The sequence below is a fragment of the Sus scrofa genome, chromosome 7 (genome assembly GCF_054392235.1).
Source record: "Sus scrofa isolate SSC_HxYL_T2T_F1_AM1 chromosome 7, Sscrofa_HxYL_maternal_Yorkshire_Landrace_v2.0, whole genome shotgun sequence".
Lineage (NCBI taxonomy): Eukaryota > Metazoa > Chordata > Mammalia > Artiodactyla > Suidae > Sus > Sus scrofa.
In genome coordinates this window covers 22,176,843-22,189,686 of record NC_139389.1, presented here as the reverse complement: position 1 = coordinate 22,189,686, position 12,844 = coordinate 22,176,843, and positions in this window count along the sequence as shown.

Below are 12,844 nucleotides of genomic sequence, written 5' to 3'. Positions count from 1 at the left end.
ATATTTTTTTTTTTTTTGGCCTTTTCTAGGGCTGCTTCTGCGGCATATGGAGGTTCCCAGACTAGGAGTCTAATCAGAGCTGTAGCTGCCAGCCTACGCCAGAGCCCCAGCAACGCCAGATCCGAGCCGCGTCTGCGACCTACACCACTGCTCACGGCAACGCCGGATCCTTAATCCACTGAGCAAGGCCAGGGATCGAACCCGCAACTTCATGGTTTCCTAGTCGGATTCGTTAACCACTGAGCCACAACGGGAACTCCAACACACATTATATTTATTACAGTGGAGCACTACTTTTTAGTTAAACTATTAGAAACTATCCAACATCCACAAAAGGGGAATATTGAGTAAATAACTTATGATTAAGCACAAATTAGAGTAGTATGTGACCATTAATAAGACATACATATCTACATGGAGTAACTTACACACATTTTCCCATTTTTTTTTTAAAGGCAAGATGAAGAATAGTATATATAGTATTTTTGTTTTATTATTTATATTATTTATATCTATCTATCTATCTATCTATCTATCTATCTATCTATCTATCTATCTATCTTTTTTGGCTGCACCTGCAGCATATGGAAGTTCCTGGGCCAGAGACTGAATGGTAGGCACAGCTTCAACCTATGCCACAGCTGCTGCAACTCAGATCTTTAATCCACTGTGCCACAGTGGGAACTCATATTTTTGTTTTAGATGATAGACTGAAAGAGCTTAGATATTTAATATCATGAAAGCCATTTAGCTTCAGCCTCAATTTTGTGAAGCCCCCAAAACTTAGACTTTTCATGTTATCTTTAAAGGAGTATTATGTGTATATGTCTATATCTATATATTTATTACATAAACAATCATAGTGTGTTTCATTTTTGAGTTAATTTAAGAGTCTTTAACATATCTCAAATCTTCAAATCTTACTTGGCATTTCTTTTTTTTTTTTTTTTTCCTTTTGTCTTTTTTAGGGCCACTCCCACAGCATATGGAGGTTCCCAGGCTAGGGGTCTAATCAGAGCTGTAGCTACTAGCTTATGCCAGAGCTACAGCAATGCAGGATCTGAGTCGCATCTGCAACCTATACCACAGCTCACGGCAACACCAGATCCTTAACCCACTGAGCAAGGCCAGGGATTGAACCCATGACCTCATGGTTCCTAGTCAGATTCGTTAACCGCTGAGCCATGACGGGAACTCCCGGCATTTCTTTTTTTAAATATATACTGGGAATGAAGATGGCATGAATCTTTTGTAATTTCTGAAAAGCTCTGACTGATATAAAAATATCTTGAAAGATGTGTAACAATTGTTAATAGCTAGTATCTGAAAATTTTCAATTTTCTATATTAAACATTTTTCAAGATTTTTTTTTTTTTTACCATGTGTACATGTTACTTAGTACTTTAATTTTTTTTTTTTTTTTTGTCTTTTCTCTTTTGTTGTTGTTGTTGCTATTTCTTGGGCCGCTCCCAAGGCATATGGAGGTTCCCAGGCTAGGGGTTGAATCGGAGCTGTAGCCACCGGCCTACGCCAGAGCCACAGCAACGCGGGATCCGAGCTGCGTCTGCAACCTACACCACAGCTCACGGCAACGCCGGATCGTTAACCCACTGAGCAAGGGCAGGGACCAAACCCACAACCTCATGGTTCCTAGTCGGATTTGTTAACCACTGTGCCACGACGGGAACTCCCAGTACTTTAATTTTTTAAAGTAAATTTAAGTTTGGAGTTCCTGCTGTGGCGAGTTGGGTTAAAGGATCCAGTGTTGCCATAGTTGCAAGGTAGGTCACAACTGTGGCTCAAATCTGATCTCTGATCCCTGGCCAGGAAACTCCATACACCATGAGAGGTGACCAAAAAAGGAAAAAAAAAAAAATCCAAATATAGCATCTTGGGTCACTGCAGAGGCTTGGGTTTAATCCTTGGCCTGTGAACTTCCGTATGCTGTCGGCCATTAAAAAAAATAATAAAAATAAAGTTTAAAAATTTTTTTAAAGTTAGGAGAGTGGTGAACAGGGCCAAATGCTTCTCACAAACAAAGATATTAATTAAGAAATGACCACTAGATTTAACAACAATTTTTATATATGCTAGTATAGAATGTTATCTTAACGGCTTATAGGTCAACCTGGCATCCTTTTCATTGTGTTTTATAGCGTAGTGATTGTAATAGCTGTTTTGTACCTTAAGCTCCTACCTGGGCTTTCTTCTACCTAAGCTTCATAATCTCACTTTTTATTTCTCACTAAACCACAGAGGATTGGAGCTTTACTTCCCCACTTTTTCTCAGCAGGGATCTGGGTTCATATTCCATTTCCACAAGAAGAGCAAACAATTTCCAGAAAAACATATTTGATTACAAATCACTTCGAAGAAGACTCTGAACACAATTCCCTTTCGATGCCCTGCATCAGCCCCTTCCTCACAATCCTTCAGCTCTGAGGAACTTCAGATGATCTCATTGTCCTCTGTGCTTGTTATTCTATTCTCCTCTCCTTCTCTACTTGTGCAGAGAAGGCCAAATCACTGAGTGGTCTGGGGACTTACTGTTCAAGCTTGGAACCTCTCTGTTTAGATAAGCTTTAATAGTCTGTAGTCACCATAAGTCTACCAGGAAACAAATTTGTACTTCAAGTATGAAACAATCACACAATCCCTCATCCACCATCCATTTATGCATTATCTCAACAATTGCTTAACAAATGTCTTTTCTGTGCTAGGCACTGTGCCATGCACAGTGTGCACTGACTAGTGGGGAAAACAGATACTTAGACAAAAAAGAAGACAAAAAGTTATATGATTACACATTTTGTTAAGGGATGTGAAAACATAGAGCTTCATGAGAAAAACCGCAACGGGAAAGTCAACATTAACTAGGAGATTAGGAAATGTGTCTCTGAATAGATACCTTCTAGATAAAGAGGTGACATTTAGGATAAAACTCCAGAGAAGTGTAGGGAACAGGAGGGGGAAAGTGAAGCAAAGGGTGTTCCAGGCAGCGTGAAAAGCATGTGTGACATTCCCCAAACAGGAAGAACTGGGGAAGTCAGGAAAATTGAGAGAAGGGCAGTGGGACCTAAACGGAAGTGAGTGAGGGCGATTGTGGTGGAAATGGCACTAGGGAAGCTGGCCAAATCAGTACAGGCATTGAACACCATGTTTAGGATTTGAAACTTTACCCAAATTGCAATGGGAACCTATTTAAGCAAAAAAGTAGAGAAAGAATATTATTTGTTGAATATTTTTGGAAGATCACTCTGGATGTTCTGGAGACAACTGGCTGGAAGAATAAATGTGTGCTGACCCATTGGGTATGATGGCAGCGGTCAGCATGAAAGATCGTGGTGGCTTATGGAGTTCCCGTCGTGGTGCAGTGGTTAACTAATCTGACTAAGAACCATGAGGTTGCGGGTTCGATCCCTGGCCTTGCTCAGTGGGTTAAGGATCCGGCGTTGCTGTGAGCTGTGGTGTAGGTTGCAGATGCGGCTCGGATCCCGTGTTGCTATGGCTCTGGTGTAGGCCGGTGGCTATGGCTCCGATTCGACCCCTAGCCTGGGAATCTCCATATGCTGCGGGAGCAGCCCAAGAAATGGCAAAAAAAAGACCAAAAAAAAAAAAAAAAAACCAAAACAAACAAACAAAAAAAAATCGTGGTGGCTTAGGCTAGAAGAGTGGCCACAAAAGTGGAGAGAGGTGGAAGAATGCAAGATATATTTTGGAGATAAAACTGCCAAGACCTGATGGTGATTTGGATACACACTGAGAGGGACATGCAAGGTGACCAACTACTGCTGGATTTGCAGGAACTTTTTTGTTTCATCACTGAAAGTCCCACTTCTCTGGGAACTGCATTATTCCCAAGCAAACCCAAACACTTGGTAACAGGGAAGGGCCAAGCCTGAGTCTCAGGTTTTCGACTTGAGTGATGGGTTAAATGGAGACGATGTTTTTTGAAACTGGGGAAGTTGGGGGAGTAACAGGTGTTGTGGGAATGACAATTTAGCTTATATGTTAAGAGTGGACATAAATCAATTTAGGCCAAATGTCTGAAGTAGAATAATTTTTCGTCACATTAGAGTCAGCAGAAGAATTTTGCTTTTTAAAGGACTGTTTAAAAAATCAGATTTATACCCAAAATGAGTAACTTTCTTTCCTCTTTCAAGATTTCAACTATAAGGAATTTCCTGATGGTCTAGTGGTTAGGACTCAGCACTTTCACTGATGTGGCCTGGTTTCAATCCCATGGTCTGGGAACTGAGATTCCACATCAAGTTGCTGCACTGTTAAAAAAAAAAAAAAAAAAGAAGAAAAAGAAGAAACCAAAGGTTTTTAACTATAAATGGAGATGATTCTGAAATGTTCTCTTTCTTGCTGTACAACTAATTCACAAGAAATTATTTGCTGATTCCTTGGTTTATTTCCATTTTCTCCCCGTGACTCTATTCTTTTCTTTGTCCATTATAGTATATATATTATTTATATATCGTTCAGTTAAGTACTATGCATTAATTTTTTCAAAAGATTAGGGAACTCTCCAAACAAACAAAAAAACCCTCCCCTAAAAAAAAAAAAAAAAAAAAAGAATAAGGAAAACTTTGAAGAAAACCTCCAACCTTGCAAAAGCTTTGACAGCCAATTTGTTTGAATCCATATAACTGTAATGAAAATAATTTACTAGTAGATGTCTTCTTAGCAAAAGTGAAATTCTTAACAAGGATGAAAGACTTAAGGTCAGTCTTGAAAACTGAAGATCCTAAGTGCAAGTTTCTATAAAGAGAGTGTGTTTTGACTAAAATAATGTCCTAAGTTAAGTATAAAGAGAAATAAAAAACCTAGGGAAAGGGGAGTTTTCAGAGACAATTGCAAGGCATTCAAGTAGAGCAGAGAAATGAGGGAAGATAACCTGCACTACCAAGAACATGAATATTTAGTGACTCTGTTCTTGAGCAATGATGCTGATTAAGTGCAAATTAATAAGGATAAAACCAATATTTAACATTGATACTTAGAAGGAATATTATCTTGTTGACCATGCAAAGCAAAACTTACTCCACCATCTTTGTGTAACAGAAATGTTCTCTTGATCCTTCAAGATCATTCTAAGAAAATAATCACACTGATCAAAATAAGATAGGATGAAACAAAGAAATCTAAAGTCATTTTTTTCCCTCTACTGAACATCCCCACTATAAGCTGGGTATATATCGAACAATTCTCTCCCTTACACATTGAAATCTCTATCGATAAAATTATATGTTGTCTGGATTTTCTTTAAAATACAAGAGGAAACAGTTTGGGAAATTTTGTGTGTGTGTGAGAGAGAAAGAGATAGATTGGCAAAATTATTACTAATTCCTACAGATGGGTAATGAATACATGAGGCTACCTTATATCATTTTATGTATTATGTGCATGTTTTTAAATGTCCATAATAACAGTTATAATATGTTTAACTTCACTTTATTGCATAAATATGTTGGATGTCCTGATCCCTACAAGGTAGAATTAACAAAATGGTCAGGAACAGTACAAGTAAATAATCAAAGACGCATATAATTATGCCGACAAGAAAAGCGGAGAGAGGGGTTAATACTCTGTTTGTCCTTATCGACAATCTAAAGGCATGTAGATAAAACTACAGAATTGGATAGCATCGCTGTCCACGGGTTGACAACTCTGTGAAATGCTCACTGTCTCGAAGGCCCCAACCTTTCCACCCCATGGTGAAGACCCCTCGCCGGCAACGCCCCCACGCTCTAAACTTTAGCTTTTATTTTATTCCCAGGAAAGCACAGACGCATCGTGGAGCACAAATTGGTGGCGATGCAGCTAAACCTGACACGCTCCTGAGCTGGGGAGGCGGAGGGATTGGGCACCTCTCCGTAGCTTTTTATAATTCCTGGTTTCCGCCTTCATAGGTGGGTGATAATAACAAAAGAAAATCCCTACGTTGCTTCTAAACGCTTTACACGTTTTAATTCAGGGAAGCCCAGCAGCGTCCTTACAGGGCGGGTGCCTACTCGGGTCCCACGCGGGGTGGCCGGACTGCGGTTTGATCACCCCGGTTTGAACGCGGGGTGGTACTCTGTCTCCACAGCCCATGCGGTTATTACCACGCAGTATTTCAAAAGCGAACATTGTAACCCCCACCCCCGCCATTCAATGGAGACGCGATCGAGTTTGATCGAGTGGTTTATTTTAGGGGGGAGGGGGAGGGGCGAGGGGGAACCTTTGGTGTCAAAAGTCTTAAACTGAAACAGAGAGCGGGGAAAACCAGAAGCCGTTCTTAGGACCCAATTTGCCAAATACCAAACCAAAAGCCGGAAACGAAATCTGCTCTCTGCACAAGTGAAGGCTTCCCTAGATTCTTCTGGAAGCTTTCGAAGGATATTTCTATGGGCTTCGCTTCTTTAGATGGGGAAAGCTGTAATTGTAAACTGCCTCTATAAGGCACTCCTCTTGGCTGTTCTTCCCCAGGCCACAATCGCCACGTCGATTCAAATCACCTGGCCAGGGTTGAACCTTTCCCACCTAAGGGAGACTCTTAGATAATATTTCAGAACTTGCCCCTGTTTGCAGCCTCGGGGGAGTCAGCCACCAGGTCCCGTACCCCCTCTCTGAGAATTACGTGTCCGAAAGGAAAACTCCAGGAGGGTAACGATAACTGGAGGGAGTTTCGCCGGCGGCGATGTGGTTGCAGGCTTTCTCGCTCCCGCTGGGATGCGGACTTGCATTTCTGGAATTAGTCTAGGATGTGAACACCCACGAAGGCCACCCGATTCCTCCCTTTGGCTGTATAGCCTTTCTTTCTGTAGGTAAACAAACTGTTCATAGACCTTGGGATTTCAAAATATTGGCATCCGGGGTGGGGGCGTTAAGGTGGATAATGACCAGGCAGAAGGTCCAACATTTTCTCATGTTCTGGATCCTGGCTGAGACATACTTTTCACTACCCAAGTAGCTTTCCAACTTTCCCAAGACCAGACTTTTCTTTCAAATTACCCGCCTCCTGTTTCCAGGAGACCAGATATAAGGACAATCTGGTGGGGAGCCTGGCTAACTTGTCCTCCTATGGGGGAATGCTAATGAGCTGGATGCAGGAGGAGCTTCAGGAGTCCTGTGCTAGAGCCCTCTGGGTATTGATCTGATCTGGAGATTCAGACCTTCATCGCTCTGCCAAGAGGCCTGCTCTGCAGTTGAAGGAATTACTTTCCCAGAGTCTCTGATGAATCAGTTCTCACTTTTTAAAAATTTTTTTTAAAAATTGAAGTATAGTTGATGTACAATATTGTTACAGGTGTACAAATAGTGATCCACAATTTTTAAAGGTTATACACCATTTATAGTTATTTAAAAAACTGGCTACATTCCCTGTGTTGTACAATATATCACTGTAACTTATATGATAGTTTGTACTTCTTAATTCTCTACACCTATATTATCTCTCTCCCCACTGGCAGCCACTAGATTGTTCTCTATATCTGTGAGTCTTTTTTGCTATAATAATTGGTTTATTTTATTTTATTTTATTTTATAGATTCCAAATGTAAGTGCTATATCATACAGCATTTGTCTTTCTCTGATTTATTTCATTTAGCATAATACCCAACAAGACTATCCATGTTGTTGCAAATGGCAAAATTTCATTTATGGCTACATATACTACATCTTCTTTACCCATTCATCTGTTGATGAATACTTAGGTTACTTCCATATTTTGGCAATTGTAAATGATGCTGCTATGACTATTGCAGCACACATGTCTTTTCAAATTAGTGTTTTCACTAATTAGTTTTTTTTTTTTGCCTTCATTTCTTTTTTTTTTTTCCTTTTAAGTTAAAACAAGTAAAGGTCCATTCCTTCACCCACATTTTGAAGAATGTCCAGTGCCTTTCTTTTTTTTTTTCATTTTTTATTACTCAAATGAATTTATCACATCTGTAGTTGTATAATGATCATAACAATCTGATTTTACAGGATTTCCATCCCACAGCCCAAGCACATCCCCCCACCCCCCAAACTGTCTCCTCCAGAGACCATAAGTTTTTCAGTGTCTGTGAGTCAGCATCTGTTCTGCAAAGAAGTTCCATCTGTCCTTTTTTCAGATTCCACATGTTAGTGAAAGCATTTGATGTTGGTGTCTCATTGTATGGCTGACTTCACTTAGCATGATAGTTTCTAGGTCTATCCATGTTGCTAAAAATTCTGGTATTTCGTTCTTTTTGATGGCTGAGTAATATTCCATGGTGTATATGCACCACTTCTTCTGGATCCACTCCTCTGTTGATGGACATTTAGGTTGTTTCCATGTCTTGGTTCTTGCAAACAGTGCTTCAGTGAACACTGGAGTACATGTGTCTTTGTGAGTCGTGGTTTTCTCTGGATAGATTCCCAGGAGTGGGATTGCTGGATCAAATGGTCGTTCTATGTTTAGTTTTCTGAGGAATCTCCATACTGCTTTCCACAGTGGTTGCACCAATTTACAATCCCACCAACAGTGTCCTTTTTTTCCACACCCTCTCCAGCACTTATTGTTTGTAGACTTTTGGACGATGGCCATCCTGGCTGGTGTAAGGTGGTACCTCATCGTGGTTTTGATTTGCATTTCTCTAATAATGAGTGACGCTGAAGATCTTTTCATGTGTTTCTTGGCCATCTGTATGTCTTCTTTGGAGAATTGTCTGTTTAGATCTTCTGCCCATTTTTGGATGGGGTTGTTTGTTTTTTTTGGTATGGAGCTGCAGAAGTTGTTTCTAAATTTTGGAGATTAATCCCTTGTCAGTCGATTCACTTGCAAAGACTTTCTCCCATTCTGTGGGTTGTCTTTTTGTGTTGTTTAGGGTTTCCTTTGCTGTGCAGAAACTTTTAAGTTTGATTAGGTCCCATTTGTTTATTTTTTTTTTTATTGTCAATACTCTGATAGGTGGATCTGAGAAGATGTTGCTGTCGTTTATGTCAGAGAGTGTTTGGCCTATGTTTTCCTCTAAGAGTTTGATAGTGTCTGGTCTTATATCTAGGTCTTTAATCCATTTTGAGTTTATTTTTGTGTATGGTGTTAGGGAGTGTTCTAATTTCATTCTTTTCCATGTGGCTGTCCAGTTTTCCCAGCACCACTTATTGAACAAGCTGTCCTTTCTCCATTGTATAGTCTTGCTTCCTTTGTCATAGATTAATTGGCTGTAAGTGCATGGGTTTAATTCTGGGCTTTCTATCCTGTTCCACTGATCTATATGTCTGTCTTTGTGCCAGTACCATGCAGTTTTGACGACTGTTGCTTTGTAGTATAGTCTGAAGTCCGGGAGCCTGATTCCTCCAGCTCCATTTTTCTTTTTCAGGATGTCTTTGGCTATTCTGGGTCTTTTGTGCTTCCAAACAAACTTTAAAATATTTTGTTCAAGTTCTGTGAAACATGTCCTTGGTAATTTGATAGGGATTGCATTGAATCTGTAGATTGCCTTGGGTAGTATAGTCATTTTGATAATGTTAACTCTTCCAATCCATGAGCATGGTATATTTTCTCATCTATTTGTGTCATCTTTGATTTCTTTCAACAGTGGCTTGTAGTTTTCAGAGTATAGGTCTTTTGTCTCTTTAGGTAGGTTTACTCCTAGGTATTTTATTCTTTTGGATGCGATGGTAAATGGGATTGCTTCTCTAATTTCCTTTTCTGCTCTTTCATTGTTAGTATATAGAAACGCTATCGATTTCTGTGTACTGATTTTGTATCCTGCAACTTTGCCAAATTCGTGGATGAGCTCTAACAGTTTTCTGGTAGAGTCTTTAGGATTCTCTAGGTATAGTATCATGTCATCTGCAAATGGGATAGTTTTACTTCTTCCAATTTGGATTCCTTTTATTTCTTTTACTTCTCTGATTGCTGTGGCTAGGACTTCCAGAACTATGTTGAAGAGTAATGGCAAGAGCGGATATTCTTGTCTTGTCCCTGATCTCAGTGGGAATTCTTTCAGCTTTTCACCATTGAGAATGATGCTCGCTGTGGGTTTGTCATATATGGCCTTTATCATGTTGAGGCAGGTTCCCGTTATGCCCACTTTCTGAAGGGTTTTTATCAGAAATGGGTGTTGGATTTTGTCAAAGGCTTTTTCTGCGTCTATTGAGAGGATCATATGGTTTTTATTCTTCAGTTTGTTAATGTGGTGTATCACACTGATGGATTTGTGGATATTGAAGAACCCTTGCATCCTTGGGATAAATCGCACTTGATCATGATGTACAATCCTTTTAATGTATTGTTGGATGTGGTTTGCTAGTATTTTGTTGAGGATTTTTGCATCGATGCTCATCAGTGAAATTGGCCTGTAATTTTCTTTTTTTGTGGAGTCTTTGTCTGGTTTTGGTATTAGGGTGACGGTGGCCTCATAGAATGAGTTTGGGAGTATCCCTTCCTCTGCGATTTTTTGAAATAGTTCCAGAAGGAGAGGTGTTAGCTCTTCTCTAAATGTTTGATAGAATTCGCCTGTGAAGCCATCTGGTCCTGGACTTTTGTTTGTTGGAAGTTTTTTAATCACAGTTTCGATTTCAGTTCTTGTGATGGGTCCATTCATCTTTTCTATTTCATCTTAGTTTAGTCTTGGAAGATTGTACTTTTCTAAGAATTTGTCCATTTCTTCTAGGTTTTCCATTTTATTGGCATATAGTTGCATATAGTAGTCTCTTGTGATCCTTTGTATTTCTGTGGTGTCCGTTGTTACTTCTCCTTTTTCATTTCTAATTTTATTGATTAGAGTCCTCTCTCTTTTTTTCTTGATAAGTCTGGCTAGGGGTTTATCAATTTTGTTGATCTTTTCAAAGAACCAGCTTTTTGTTTCATTGATCTTTTCTATGGTTTTCTTTGTTTCTATTTCATTGATTTCTGCTCTGATCTTTATGATTTCTTTCCTTCTACTAACTTTAGGTCTTGTCTGTTCTTTTCTCTCAAGCTGCTTTAGATGTAAAGTTAGTTTGTTTATTTGGGCTTTTTCTTGTTTCCTGAGGTGGGCTTGTATTGCTATAAACTTGTATTGCCATAAAATGGCTCCTTCCTTCCTTTCTTTTTTCCTTCCCTCTGCACCGTGGCATATGGAAGTTCCCAAGCCAGGGATAGATTCCAATCTACAGCTGTGACCTACACCACAACTGTGGCAACACCAGATCTTTAACCCACTGTGTCAGGCCAGGGGTCAAACCTGCATTGTTGCAGAGACAATGCTGGACCTTTAACCCACTGTGCCACTGCAGGAACTCCTGGTTATTTCTTTTCTTTTTTCTTTCTTTCTTTTTTTTCTTTTGATTTGCTCTTTAGGGCCACACCTGTGGCATATGGCAGCTCCTAGGCTAGGGGTAGAATCAGAGCTATAGTTGCTGGCCTATGCCCCAGCCTCAGCAACATCAGATCCTAGCCATGTCTGCAACCAACACCATAGTTCATGGCAACACTGGAACCTTAACCCACTGAGCGAAGGCCAGTGATCCAACCTGCATCCTCATGGATCCTAGTAGGGCTCGTTAACTGCTGAGCTATGATGGGAACTCCTCCTGGATGTTTCTTATTTAAAAAAAAAAATCTGAAACGCTACCTTTAACATCACTTTTAGGAGCATAAAAAATTTTCATGTTCCTAGAGTTAAAGAACAGAATCTCAAAATATCCCTTTTCCATTTTCTGGTGACTAGTTGTCCTTGTTTTGAGTCTTCAGAATCCCTTACAAGATTTTACTGTATGTGGGTCATGCTGTGCCTTAACAAGAGTTTGTGTTGGTTGATAAACCAGTGCAGAAGGCTGGAATCAATATTTTCCCTGAGATAAGAATCTCATAAGAAATTACTTTAAACTTTGACACTGTCCCATACAATCCAAAGCAATCTCTATTAAAACTCCAATGGCATTTTTCACATAAACAGAACAAATAATTCTAAAATTTGTATGGAACCCAAATAGCCAAAACAACCTTGAGAAACAACCTTGAACGAAGCTGGAAGCATCACACACCCTGATTTCAAACTATGCTATAAAACTATAATAATCAAAACAGTACGACACTGGCATGCAACACACACACAGATCACTGCAACAAAAAAAAGTCCGAAAATAAACCTACACCTAACATATGGTTAATTAATTTACAACAAAGGTGCCAAGAATATACAATGTGGAAAGAATTTGTCCCTTTAATAAATTATGCTGAGGAAACTGGACCACTGTTTTACACCATACACAAAAATTAAATCAAAATGGATTAAAGACTTGAACATTAAGGCCTGAAACCATATAACTCCTAGCTGGAAACATAGGATGTAAACTCACTGACACTGGACTTAGCAATGACTTTTTGAATTTGACACCAAAAGCAGAGGTTACAAATGCAAAAATAAACAAGTGAGATGACATCAAATTTAAAAGCTTCTGCACAGCAAAGGAAACCATCAACAAAATGAAAAAGCCACCTACAAAATGGGAGAAAATATTTGCAAATCACATATCTGATAGGGGGTTAATATCCAAGATGTATAAAGAATGTTTACACACAACTCAATAGGAAAAAGAAAACTGATTAAAAAATGGGTAGAGGATCTGAATAGACATTTTTCCAAAGAAGATATACAGATGGCCAATAAATACACAAAAAAGGTGCTCTACATCACTAATCACCAAGGAAATGCAAATGCTAAACCACGAAGAAATACCAACTCACGAATCTGTTAAAATAGCAATTATCAAAAAGACAAGAAGTGTTAATGAGGATGTGGTGAAAAGGGAATGCTTGTACATTATTGGTAGGAATGTAAATAGCTACAGCCACTATGGAAAACAGTATGGAGGTCCCTCAAAAAATTAAAAATAGAAC